This window comes from Lepisma saccharinum, chromosome 18 (genome assembly GCF_977018435.1).
Source record: "Lepisma saccharinum chromosome 18, izLepSacc3.1, whole genome shotgun sequence".
Lineage (NCBI taxonomy): Eukaryota > Metazoa > Arthropoda > Insecta > Zygentoma > Lepismatidae > Lepisma > Lepisma saccharinum.
The window spans coordinates 53,745,530-53,759,474 of NC_139246.1; positions in this window are offsets into that span (position 1 = coordinate 53,745,530).

The window sequence follows — 13,945 nt, forward strand, 5'->3', positions numbered from 1 at the left end:
ATATTTACTCCCAAAGCATGGCCAGCGTATTAACTTTCGGAGTACTTTCACAATTTTGTATTCGTAAGAAACTGTTGTATGCACACTCAAATAGCATAAACATGCAAATGATAACGTCACAAAACTTAGCGAAATTTACTACCAGCGTCAAACTTTAACAGTACTAACTTACCAACATAAAATTATAAACACCAATAAACCTGCACTCCTAACGATATCGTAAGTTTTCAGTCCTTCATGTTTGGTTTATTTGATAATACATTTTAATGTACAGTAATTAATATTTACTGTAAATGTATTGACTTGTCAATTTGTGTTTATGAAGCGACATGAAATGCACAGTCTAGTGATTTGGATTTTCGTGCTAAGTGCTACATTCACTTGCTCGAAGCTTTTGCGCTGGATTGCGTCAGGCTAAGGTAAATTCGCAATAACATCTTCGCGAGCTAAAAACAGAAAACGTACAAAAACAAGACCTTCATAAATCTTGCAAATCTTTAACATTTTAGAGGGGGTACAGGGGCCGATTACCCACTGTACCCCTCGAGAATTACGTCGTTTTTTTTTTTTTTTTTTAAAGGACAGATTTCAATATTTTACGTAATGTGGTTTCAGCGTTAGGAAAGCACAAACAACGGATATATTTGAACCCAAAGAATGGCACACACAGGGGTGCTCATCCCCCCCCAAGGCCAAAAGCTCATCCCCCCAAAAATCATGTCGTGAATCCTCCCCCAAATCATATCATGCATAACCTCCCCGAAAATGATATTTGTCGCGCCCTCAAACCATATCGTAATTCCCACAAAGTATTTAATTACGACAGCGTGTCTACAGAGTAACAATTTGCTTAGCTTTACTGAACAATACTTGATCTGCCCCTTCTCCCTAAACATGGGTTTCCATCACGCAAGGCTGTCCCTAAAATCGTTCATCATAATCTCCCCAAAATAGTTTGGATGAAGATTTAACAATTGATGTCTATTTGAATGAAATACCATGATAAACTGTCCATATTTTTTAATTGTTCGATTAATTTATACGTAAAATTTTCCTGCGAGAAGAAGTTAGAAGTGTGGATTACATATATTTTGTTTCAAATGGTCCACCTGCTTTAAAATAAGCAGTATAATAACACTAAGCGTTATATTTTAAGAAGTGATGTTATTAATGAATATCGCTCATGTCTTGCAATGCAGCTATAGTATAAAACTTCACATTCACTTCAGTAAAGCGCCAAACACGCTTCCTCTCAACACAGCCTCCTGATTCCGATCCCAAGATCTTGTGTCTTTTCCAGCTTCTCTTTTGACACGTTCGGGGTCGAAAAGGTGTGGATACCATATCGCTAAATACAGTCTCCAAAATTTAGTGTTCGAACTCTCTCTCCACTACAGAAATCCCTTGAAAATCTAAGCACTTTATCAAGAGCTTCCTATCTCCCCTTTAAATTTAATACTCAATCCAACCAACAAAATTTCCATGCCAATTTTAGACTTATTGTTGACATTGAAGAGTGGATATTGCCTTCTCCAAAACATTAATTCTCAGTCTCCACACCAGAATTTCCGCAACAGTCCAAGACAATAGTAATACACAAGAATTGGATCCCCCCTAAATTTAATGCTCAATCCCCCCCTACGTAAAATACCCGCCATAATCTGAGACCTAGAGTATGATACTGTCCCCCACAACAATGAATTCAGAATCCCCCCCCAGAAACCACAAGTCAAGTAAGGCCTAATATGCTAGAGTTGGATATTTCTCCACCTCCCTTCGATAGTACCCTTAACCATTTTTTTTTGTTCATCTAATGGATTAAATAATGGTGCATATAAGGTGTAAAATATTTGCATATATTTTGGAAAAATATATAAATGTTGAATTTTATATTATTTGAAGGAAAAAAATCCGCCCTAAAAATCTCGCTGGCGCAGCCTGCGCCACAACCCCCCCCCCCCCTGTGGACACCCCTGGGCACACGTAAGTTAAAACCTTCAATTTCGGAGTACTTTCGTCACTTGTTGTTAGTAAAAACTGTTTATTTGTACACTATAGTAGCGAAAGAACACTCCGAAAATAACTATCAGTACCAAACCTAACAATCCTAACCTAACTATGTAAAATTATAGCTGCTGTTGTGGAAAGTCGTTTTGGGTGCTATATTCACTTGCGTGAAGCCTTCGGGCTGTTCTGCTTCACAGTAAAGTAACGTGCTAATGTAACAGACTTACTTTACTTCACAACAACACACTTCCGAGAGTTAAAATCAACTGAAAACGTTCATAAACAACAAAATCTTCATAAACCATGCAAGATATTACACTTTCTCTAGGGGGTACAGAGGGTCAAGGGCACCGGGGTACATAGAGTACAAAATATTCACAGGGTATAACTGTTTCGTGAAATGTTGTAGAGACCATGCTTTCATTAAAATTGATTTGTGTTTCCATAGAATATATAGATGAAACCATTTAACTTATGCAAGATAGACATTCATGATAGACTACTGATAATGATATACTCAGGTAAAATTTTCGTATTCGCAAAACGTATTTCTTCAATTTTACAGGAGAAATTACTTACCGAATGCAGTTAACTTATAATTGTGGAAGTTCGGGGAAGTGTTTCCTCGCATGGTTCATTGAATTTTGCCGGTAAATCATCTATTTTTCGATTTAAATGTGTGACCGATGCACGAAAGCTCTTGCATCCATTTACTTCCAGGTGGATGTAGCCTGTGTGTGATGACGTAATCCAGGTCAGTGTTTCCAAATACGTGTTTTTGTAACTGAAGAAGGTACGTTTCCGCAAATGGTTTGTGGGGCTGTGTGTCAATGGTTCGTGGGGCTATGTGTCAATGGTTCGTGGGGCTATGTGTCAATGGTTCGTGGAGCTATGCGAGAATGGTGTGTGGGGCTACGCATATTTTTTTCGAAACCAATATTTAACTATTGTAACCTATACCTGACCCTATCTAACCTAACCTTACCGAAAATTGTTCGTGGGGCTATTTATGAATGGTTCGTGGGGCTATCCGTGAATGGTTTATGGGGCTATCCATGAATGGTTCGTGAGACTATCTGTGCATGGTTCGTGGGGCTATCTGTGCATAATTCGTGGGGCTATCTGTGCATGGTTCGTGGGGTTTTCGAACCTGAAAAAAAAAATACAAAATCAGTAACACGAAACTAGGTATTTTTCGATGAAGGAGGTTGCAACACTCCATAACCACTGATCATCGACAACGCTAGTCAAGATTTCTCCGCCATATTGCGTGTAACGCAAGCGAAAGCGAACATAAAAAAATTACTCGATATGTCTAAAATTGAGATTATTTGCGTGGAAAAAACGAAATTCCACCTTCAAGAATCCTTACAAATGCAGAATACGTAAGTATCAATGTGAAAAATAAGAAAATAAGGGAATTAGAGACGTTTGGTGGTTACTGAAATTTTCCCAGAAGGCCATCATCTTGCCAGGAAACCCCATTCTTCAGTGGCAGCAAGCTTCCAGCACGTTATCCAACTTCTTCACCGCCGGTTCTGCCGATTTTCGCAAAACTCCAGATCTTCCTACCGTGTGCTATGACGTGCTCGATGACATCATATCCGATTCGAGTTAAAGGCAGGAAGTCGTAACGTAACGAAATGGAAGGGTATTTTCAATTACGGTTTCCGTTACGTTACAACCAGAAACAGAATAACTTTTTTCGTGAACAGAAACGTTACCTCAGGTATATGAACATTACGTTACAGGTGTGCATAACGGTACCGAACCATAACTGATCTCTAAAGGAGTAGGTTTTCACGTGACACTTTAACGTTACATCCATTGCCGGCAACCAGTAACGTTACAGGGTAAGAAAGAGGTTCGTCACGTATTGACTAGTAACTTTAGTGTGTGTGGAAAGTGATAGTAGCGTTACAATTAACCAGTAACTTAATTGAGGTCACAGCTGTAAAAACGTTACACTCCTTTTTTCAAAGCAACAACGTTATTTATAGCTGGTATGATACAGACGTTCCGATGTGCAATACCGTGTCCGATGCCGTGTTCCGGAGAGAATAACATAGGTCCCTCGTATAATTGTGCTCGTTACTTTTGTAACGTTACAGTTCTTTTCCTCCACAAAAGTCTGTTTCGAAAAAGTGATACACATATCCGTTACGAATAGCAAATACCGTTATCGAAAGCGTTTTCGAAGAAGCCTCATAATTATGATCGGCAGCATACTAACATTACAGTACTTTGACCCCTTGAAATTCACTAAGTTATAATACGTATTTTCGTTTTGGATGTCAGTGAAAAAATTAAATTGTAAAACAAAACGTTTGAAAACATCCGTAAACAAGATCTGGCGTGACAAAAGTTCTTGTTATTGGAATTTACTGATTAACTATGTATTTATCACAAATATATTTATTTTCTGCATACTTAATCGCTTTATGTGAATTTGTTCTAATTTGATTATTTATGCTAGATGAATTTTAACATGTACGTTCACTTTATACGATAGCAAAGCAAACGTTTGTTGAGGGAAAACGTTTATATCTATCTATCTATATATATATATCTCTCTCTCTCTCTCTGTTTACATGTATTACATCATTTTTTTTAAAAAAAATACAGTTGAGGTGATATGAAAGGCACTTTTGGCAAGTAGAAAATACGTAGAAACGAAATGTTAGATGGAATTGTTGTACGAAACAAACGAAACCGCGTTTGTGCAACTGGTCTGTAGCTAGACAGGGCCATTGGACTCTCAAGAAGGCAAGAATTGTATGGAAAGTGATTCTCAAAACTAAGCGAATAAAAGGACAGTATATTTTATCATTTACAAGGGCCCTCATCAGCTTACAATTTTGAAAATTACTTTCAGTATTCTTGTCTTCTTGGACAGGAGGTGCATTAAACTTTTTGGTGTAGAAACAGACAGAACGCCCGCCTACCTACCGCGTTTGAAAGAAGGGCATAGACAGACAAAAAAAAAAATTTAAGAACGCAAGAACGGCAGTCGACATGCACATTTAGCAACGTGTGACTGAGATATACAATCGGGACAAAGGACAAGATTATTCAAGAAACCGTAATTTTATAAAACTTCCTATCATTAACTCAAACTCAGTTCATCCTTTTATCCTCTTTTGTTTGTTATACTTTTGTATTATTCATGTTTTATATCGCTTTTCTGCCACTTGTAGATAATCGCGACGATGAAGATGAATGATGATCATATTAAATCTATGAAGGGATGCTTACAAAAAAAACACAACCATGCCCAGATGTCTACTCGAACTTGAAATGTTTGGTACCGAGTGTATGAGTGGATCACTAAACGACTTCGGCCTTCGAGGCTACGGTTTCAGTTGCAACATGCAGAATAATTACGTTTCTACTACTCTGAATTGACCAAAGCATGTGGTATGTATCCTTCATTTTACTTAAAAAGCCCCCTTGATACATGAGATACTACAAATAATTTCAGGCATACCCTCGAATTCTGATTGCCTGGCACTTTTTTTTAACTAAGTAATGAAGTGACGTTTATATTTATATTAGGCCTACGACTAGCTCGAACTAAAATCTCTTGTGAAATACTGTGTATATGTTATCCTTGTGAAGTGAGGAACTTCATATTTTGCTAAGAAAATATGTATGAAAAATTATATTTGCAGCTACTACTTGAAGAATTCAAATTATTATTATGATGGAATTTCAACTTACGTACACTCTGCATATAACGTGTTATCGGAGAGGAGTTTTTGTCTCGCAGTCAATTTATTTTTAGTTGAGGAACTCGAGAGTAAGTTGGAAATATATAATGACCCACGTTGTGGTGTGCTGTTCGATTAATCAGAATTCGAATGAGAGAAATCTGTAGTTAACTTCATTCAACACGTCAATTTGTAACTGTGAATGCAAGTTTTCTTTGATTTAGCAGGAAATCAGTCTGCTATTGTTGTAAGTAATAAATGGAAATATATATATTTTCTGCTCGAGTAGGAATCCGCAGACGTTATCCAATCAATCAGTTTCTGTGTGTGAAACTTCTGTCTAGGAAAGCTACATACAATTTGCTTTTAATAACAGCAGCTTCAAAATAACCTATCCATTCTTGTCATGCCAAGTAATGTTTGATTTTGATTTGTTATATTTAACTTTGGTTTTATGCCACTTTTGGCTAATTACGAAGACGAGGATGGGTGATGAAATGACAAAATTGATGAAAGGACATCACAAAGAAAATAATGCACAGGCTGTGATCCGAACTCGGAACCTGTGGCGTCGTATTGCACTGTGCTAACCACTCCGCCACGGAGCTCTGCAAAGTAATGTTTGACCATACATCGTTCATGAAATAAAAACGTAACATATACAGTGGCTCACTTTAGTAATCAAATTCGTAGCATCTTGCTGCATTTCTTCACAATATTTGAAAATTAACAACATGTACATAAATATAAACGATGATGAAATATTTATACGCATTTCTTAAAGTTATATGTAACTTTTTTTAAAAATTTTGGGTGCGTCAGCACTTAGGCTATTTTGCACCCGCCACGTTATACGGGGTGAAACCTCTTACCATAACAAATAACATAACTGTAATGTCGCATAACTGAAATATTAAAATATTCTGACAGGTTAAAAGCTGAGGCTGTAAAGAGGCACTCAGCGCATATGACAGGGCCAGTCGCCAGAGTCTCGTTAGTCTGCAAAGAGCAGTCCAGGGTGTACTACGTGGAATGAAGTTTAGGATTGGGTGTAATACGTGGAAGGTCACCCCTTACACCCCTGTTACATTTTCAAATCTGAAAATAGTTATTTATGTTTGGGTGTGAAAAAAGAGATCACTTTAATATTCAGACAAATCGTGAAAGCCTTCTGTTTCTGTTAAGCTACGTTTCCATTCTGACAAGTTCCAGACCCATGACGCGCAACATGTGCCGGCGCATGTTGCGCGTCATTCAGTGCACTGTTTCCAATTCAAAACTACTTCTGCAAAATACGCCCGCAACAGCACCGGAGTGCAGGACTTGAGTGTAGCGTTGTTCCATTGTACTTCTCTTACATTGTAATAATTTGGTAGTGATTTAACTTGTGTAAAGATGAACAATACAACTATGGCGGGTTTTGTGGTTATGGCAGGCGCGTACCATGAACTTGTAAAAATAAGAGGCGAAAACGACCTAGATGGTGGATTAGAAGTTTTCTAGCGAAAAGAAATTCGGAAGGAGCGTATAAGTCGTTGATGAGAGACTTACGTCTTCATAGTGGATACGAAAACTTTGTAAGAATGACTGTAAGTGATTTTGCATTATTATTAAATCTTGTTGGACCACAGATTGTAGTCGCGTCGTCTGTTTCTACTCTAGTGCTCATGCCCCAGGAACTTGCTGCAGGCTGTTTCCATTGTGTGCGGCGCATGTTGTGCGTCTTAATTGTTGGGGCAATTTTATCCCCGGCACTTGCGCCGCGGCATGTTGCAGACAGTTTCCATTTCAACAAATGCCTGGCACATTCAGCGTCGCTTGCCGCGCGTCATGTTGCACGGCAAATTTGTGGTAATAGAAACGAGGCTTTACATAGTTTTCTTTTTACTGGTCAACTACATTGCGGGGAAGGAACAATTTATGCTACTCCCTGACTACATTTGTTACCAGTAGCTGCATTGCTCCCTGACTGAAGTACGAGAAAAATTGGTAACAAAAACAAAAATACAACATTTGACGAATGGCAGCTATTTATTTTTACCGTACCTAACCAAAAGGTACAGGGAAATTGAAAATGTTAAGTAGTACATTTAAGCGTACCGTGGGTGATGCAATAAAACGTAATGAAAAGCAAAATGAGGTAGATTCCGTATCTCAGAAAATTCAACCAAGAGAAATAGGAGAACGAAATGAACGATCTTCAGTATAAAAAATCAAGACCCTTTCCTCATCCTCACCCCCTTTCCAAACCAAGAGCTCCGAAAGCAGCTGTGCAACTTGGAGCAGGCATTGGGACTGCTATACGGTTCAGTAGCGTTTTGTCCGAAAGAGAAATTTCTAGAAAAATGCTACAGTTCGTCTGCGACGGTTTAATGAGTTGCGTTTCGTTCGAGCCTGGCTGATGATGAGTCACACCTTGACTAACCACTGGCAGCGATGGAATTGGTGACTAGTATACCTCGGTTTACAACTTTTAAAACTACAATGCATAGACAGCGGAGTGCAGACTCAAGACAAATTGTCGAGAGAGAGGTCCAGGTTTCGATACCCGGTGGACGCACAAGTGGTTCGGATCCCACTTTAAACTGTAGGTCCAATCCCTATTAGCCTTAATGTGCATAAAGTGTACTTAAAATAACAAAGCAAATCAAATCAAAACAAATCGTCGAGAGGAAGTGAACTTGGATCTAGAAATTTTAGTCATGGCAGATGGCAACACTTTCTTACTATCTGACAACTACGAAGGTGAGATTTGCAATTTCCAGAGGGAAAGAAATATTAAAACAAAATATATATATATATTTTCTTCGATGGAGCATTTAAGAGTGTTAGCAAGAGTTTGCTTCATTAAACACTATTAGGATGGTAGCCCTCGGACGAAACGCTACTTGGTCAGGTAACCGTAAGTTGCCTGTTCCTGGAATTCGGACGCGAAACGCTACGCCACGTGCTGTACACCTGGCGGTTCAGAAAGCGAACATGAGCATGAGCGACGAATGCTGAAACTGATGAACGGACACTCACAGAGAACACTCATGTGCAGGTCGTGATTCGAAACCGGGACCCCTGGCGTCGCAGTGCGCTGTGCTAACCACTCTGCCACGTAATATTTTTTATTTACTCATTTTTAGCTACTTCCTTTTAAACTGACTAACTAACTAACTAACTCTGTAGCTTTCTTAAACCCGAAGGTTCATGGCTGCAGCAACACAGGCCTTCCATCTGTCCCTATCTTGAGCAAGATCTATATACTCTTTTCCATCCCTACCGATTTCCTTTAGGTCCATCTCAACGTTGTCCCTCCATCTTCGTCTTGGCCTTCCTATAGGTCTCTTACCATCAGGTTTCCCAACAAGAATCCTGTAAACTCCTCTCTCCTCTCCCATTCGTGCCATATGGCCTGCCGACCTAAGTCTTCTTGATTTAATTAGTCTAATAACATCTGGACATGAATACAAATTATGTAGTTCTAAATTATGCAACCTTCTCCACTCACCTGTCTCCTCATCCCTTTTATGTCCAAAGATTTTCCTAAGAACCTTATTTTCAAATACTCTCAATTTATGTTCCTCTTTCAATGTAAGGGACCAAGTTTCACACCCATATAATACGAGCACTACATACAAAATTACTGTTTTGTATATTTTAACTTTTAGTTTCTTAGTTATTGAACTAGAAGACAAAAGTTTATGAAGAGAGAAGTAACATGCATTTCCTGAATTAAGCCTACTTTTTATTTCCTCTTTAATATAATTTAATATAATATAATATAATATTACTCCTAAGTATTTGAATTTGGAAACTGGTTCAAACGAGTTGTTATCAATAATTAGATTTTGATTATTACCTAACCCTTGGTTTCGGCCTGTAAGCATATATTTAGTTTTCTCTTTGTTAACCTATCTTCTTAGCAGTTTTGAAAAATATTTTAGCATTATTCTTAATTCTATTTATATCATCCCCTAATAAGTCTACATCATCTGCATATGCTAACAACTGAGTCACACCATTTAATTTTAGTCCTTCGTTAGTTTCTGTTACCTTCCTAACAGCATATTCTAAGGCAAAATTAAAGAGGAATGGATATCCTTGTTTTAACCCATCATGAATTGTAAATTTGTCAGACACATAAATACCCACACGAATTTTACTTTCTGTTTCACTGGTGCATACTTTTATCATATTAACAAGCTTCTTAGGTATTCCAAATTCGACTAATATATTATATAATTTATGTCTTTTGACCGAATCATATGCTTTTTTGAAATCAATGAATACCTGATGGACATTTTGATTATATTCCCACTTTATTCAAGTGACTTCCTTTTACCTACGCTAAAAAAAGACATTTAAAAAAATGAATATTAGTCTTTTTTTCAACATGTCCATTGAGAATGTAAATGATCTGTCCATTTTTTATTTTGTCAGGAAAGCTTTAAAGTTTGACATTATAGTTATTGGACCTTTGTCGCCATTGCACTGAAAGTTTACATCATTGCAAAGGTTGATATATCTATCTACCAGATACAACACTGGAATTGAATGAGATTAGGTAGTTGTTCTGTAATGGAGATAACACAATTCCATTATAACTTTGTCATTCGGTAAAATAATCGATTACTTTGATTTCACTATTATTCAAAATGTATCTATCTGTTAAAAGCAAAAGTAAGAACCGAAGTCCACCATGCCGGCAACACTACTACTTCTAAGCAGCTCCCACAATTGACTGAGGTTAGAATGAAAGTTTGTCTTGTTTTAAGTTCACTTGTATGCACAGATAGGCTAATTGGGAGTGGACCTACAGTTTAAAGTGGGAAATGAACCACTGTGCCTCCACCAGGAATCGAACCCGATTAGAATGCAAGTGGTTTCTCATACTCAGATGGCAATTGTAGTTCATTGAGGGAAATTGTAGGCTGCAATTGTTTCATCTCTTATCGTCTGATGTCTACATACAAGCAATTTGGTATATTGAGTGTGTTTTTCGTTCATCTACGCAATATGGCAGCAGCCACGAGAATGCAAACTCAAGACAGGCGCACAAATTTGGAAGTAGTAAATACTGTATAGATGAATGAACAGGGCAAAATTTAAATTAACACACAAGTATTGCTTTCGAAAATCTTAGCATGCTGTGGAGCAAATTGTGGTTTTGCATTAAAGGGAAGACACGCGAATACCACTACTCACTTGTGCATGCAGTGATCGAAGTGGTAGTTTGTAGCAAGGGTGAAACGAGCCTTGGAAATCGGTCGGGAAGTTGTTTGTTATTGTTTCACATAATTTGAAGGTAGTCACACGTAGTCTGAGAAACAGAAAAGTCACACATGCAAGAACCTTGCTTGCAGGCCACGGATAATAATCCTGGGGAAGTGGCGCTACCAGCTCCTATTTTCCAAAATTTGGCACGTTAGGTATTACACCAGATGTGTCATTTGGGTATGATACATTTTTATTATATTCCTGTGGAGATTCGAACAGCGTTCTCGGCTTGCGAGCCAGCTTAAATCGGCGTTAGCGTCCAATGTTTCGAGCGCATACATTGCTCCCATCTAAGGAAGAGAGCATCCTGCTTAGAGCAATGTATGCACTCCATTAGTTTGAGAAAATCTAAAATAAGAGGAATTCCTATCCCTGTTCTCGTGTTGATATTTCCTGGCAAATAAGAGGCTGTCGCGGTCTATTGCCGCCCTATACATTGAAGAAACAATGCTTTCTAACGACCGCCATGTTGGGCAGATTTCAGTTGTATATTGGCATTTATCTTATTCGCATATTTTCAAGTTAAGAACTTGGATTAAATTATTTATAGTTAATTGTTTTTATAATTCATGTATATATTACGTTTCTTTATATTTTATATTATTCACGTATTTTTTTTACTTTCTTTTTCGCGTATTTTTGCAACATTTATTCAGAATTTATAGGATCCTAAATAATAGTATATGCAACGTTTTCATTGTTTTTGAAGCACAAGTTAAATACATTTCTTCTTAATATCGATTTTTGTTCAACAATGTACAAGATTGAAGTAATTTGTCTTCCTTATAAACTAAATCTTTATTTAATCATTTTTTTTATGTACAAGGGCAAATATGATTTATTTGATAAAATCAGTTTAGTTATTTCTATATAGTTTAATATTGTAATATTATAGCTACTCAGTGGTGATTTATTCATCATGGAGTTTTGGACTATTAACCACTGTTAATTTTTAAAAATAAAATATTTTACCTACGTTTCGGAGGCTGAATCTGCCTCCGTCTTCAGGGTATCGTGTAGTCTGTTACATAAATGGTTGCCTAGGAGGAATTGTTCAAAGTGACCTAGGCTTCACCGCGTCTGCAGTTACAAGGACCTCTATATACGAAAAAAGTGCCGGGTAGATTATGAGTGGTCCAGGCTCCACTATGTCAAATGACCACGTCGAGGTCACGACTGACCACGTGAAGGTCACGACCAAGGCTTCGTGTGGCACCGTTAGGTTTCCACCTTGATCTCCGGGGACTGGATTGCCCCGGATTGCATGATGACGTGAAGCGGGGTTGATGTGCAATATGTATGAACAGTCTATAGAGAATATACGTGAGATCTTGTGTGTGTGGAGAGATAGTGTCTGAATTGTGAATTCTGGCCCCGTTGTTGTTAGTGATTTTTGCAGTTTGTGTTTTTGTACAATTAGTTCACTGTTTCTTTAGTGTTTCTGCTGTGTTCTGTGGGTAAATGTATGACATATGGATGCGTTGGTGTAGTGCTGCCATCTATTGTTTTTTTGAAAAAATTTCTGACTAATGGTGTCCATATTGGTCTGATCTCTAGGCTGGGTTGGCTGATCGGTTCTGTTCTTGTTGTCATATGTGATGCTTCCTTGAATTTTCTGCTGTAGCCGTTTTCTTCCCTGTTTATTATCTGTGTTTTATCCCATTGTATTCTATGACTGTTTTCCCAGGCGTGGGTCGCTAGTTTGGATCTTTCAAAGTATCCAAGCCTAAGGTTTGTTTTGTGTTCCCCCACCCTCGCTTCAAGTGTTCTGCATGTTTCGCCAATGTATTCTCTCCCGCATTCACATGGGATGCTGTAGATTACGTTTTTCATTTTTATATCGGGTGTGTGGGGTCTTGTGTGGACCAGGTTGGATCGGAGTGTGTTCTTGGAGTGGAATGTAGTTCTGATGTTATATTTCTTGGTTATTTTTGGATTCTTTCTGATATTCCTTTTATGTATGGTGTATGGATCGTGGCCAGTGGTTTATCTTTTGGAAGTGGTTTTGTTGTTTCTTCTGTCCATATTATGGGGTTTATTATTTTGTGTGGATAGTTATTGGTTCTGAGATCTTTGTAGAGTGATTTCTTTTCATTGGTAAGATCCTGTTTGGTCTTACATATGGTTTTAGCTCGGTGCACGAGTGTTTTTACTATGCCGGTTTTTATGGATTTGGGGTGGTTGGAGAAGAAGTTAAGATATTGTCCTGTATGGGTAGGTTTTCTGTACACTTTTGTGGAAAGGGTGTGATCATGCCTTGTGACTAGTACATCTAGAAAGGGTATAGTTCTGTTTTTTTCCACTTCCATGGTGAATTGGATTGTGGGTCTTAGGCTGTTTAGGTGTTGCAGAAAGATGGGCAACGTGTGTTCCCCATGTGGCCAGACCACAAAAGTGTCGTCTACGTACCTGAACCAGGTGGACGGTTTGAGGTGGTGTGTGGTTAAAGCTATTTCTTCGAAATGTTCCATATAGATATTGCTGACTATAGGGGATAGAGGAGATCCCATGGCCATGCCTTCTTTCTGTTGGTAGAATATGTCATCTATTTGGAAGTATGTAGTGGTCAAGCAGAGGTTGAGCATTTCCATTATTTGTTCGGGTTTTAGATTTCCTAGTGTAGTGTTATGTTCTAGGAGTTTCTCCTGTATGATTTGCAATGTCTCATTTATTGGTACGTTAGTGAACAGGCTAACTATGTCAAAGCTGACCAGAATTTCTTGTCCAGTGAGTTGTATCCCTTGGATACGTTGAATGAAATGTTCTGTGTTTTTTATGTGTGTTGTTGTGTTTCCTGCGAGGGGGGTAAGTGCTGGTAGTATAAATTTTGCCAGGTTGTAGCATGGTGAGTCCCTAGTGCTAACGATAGGACGGAGTGGTGTGTCTGCTTTGTGAATTTTTGGTAGTCCATACATGTGAGGAGGTTTGCTGTAATATGGATTGATTTTCTTTCTTATGTTTTC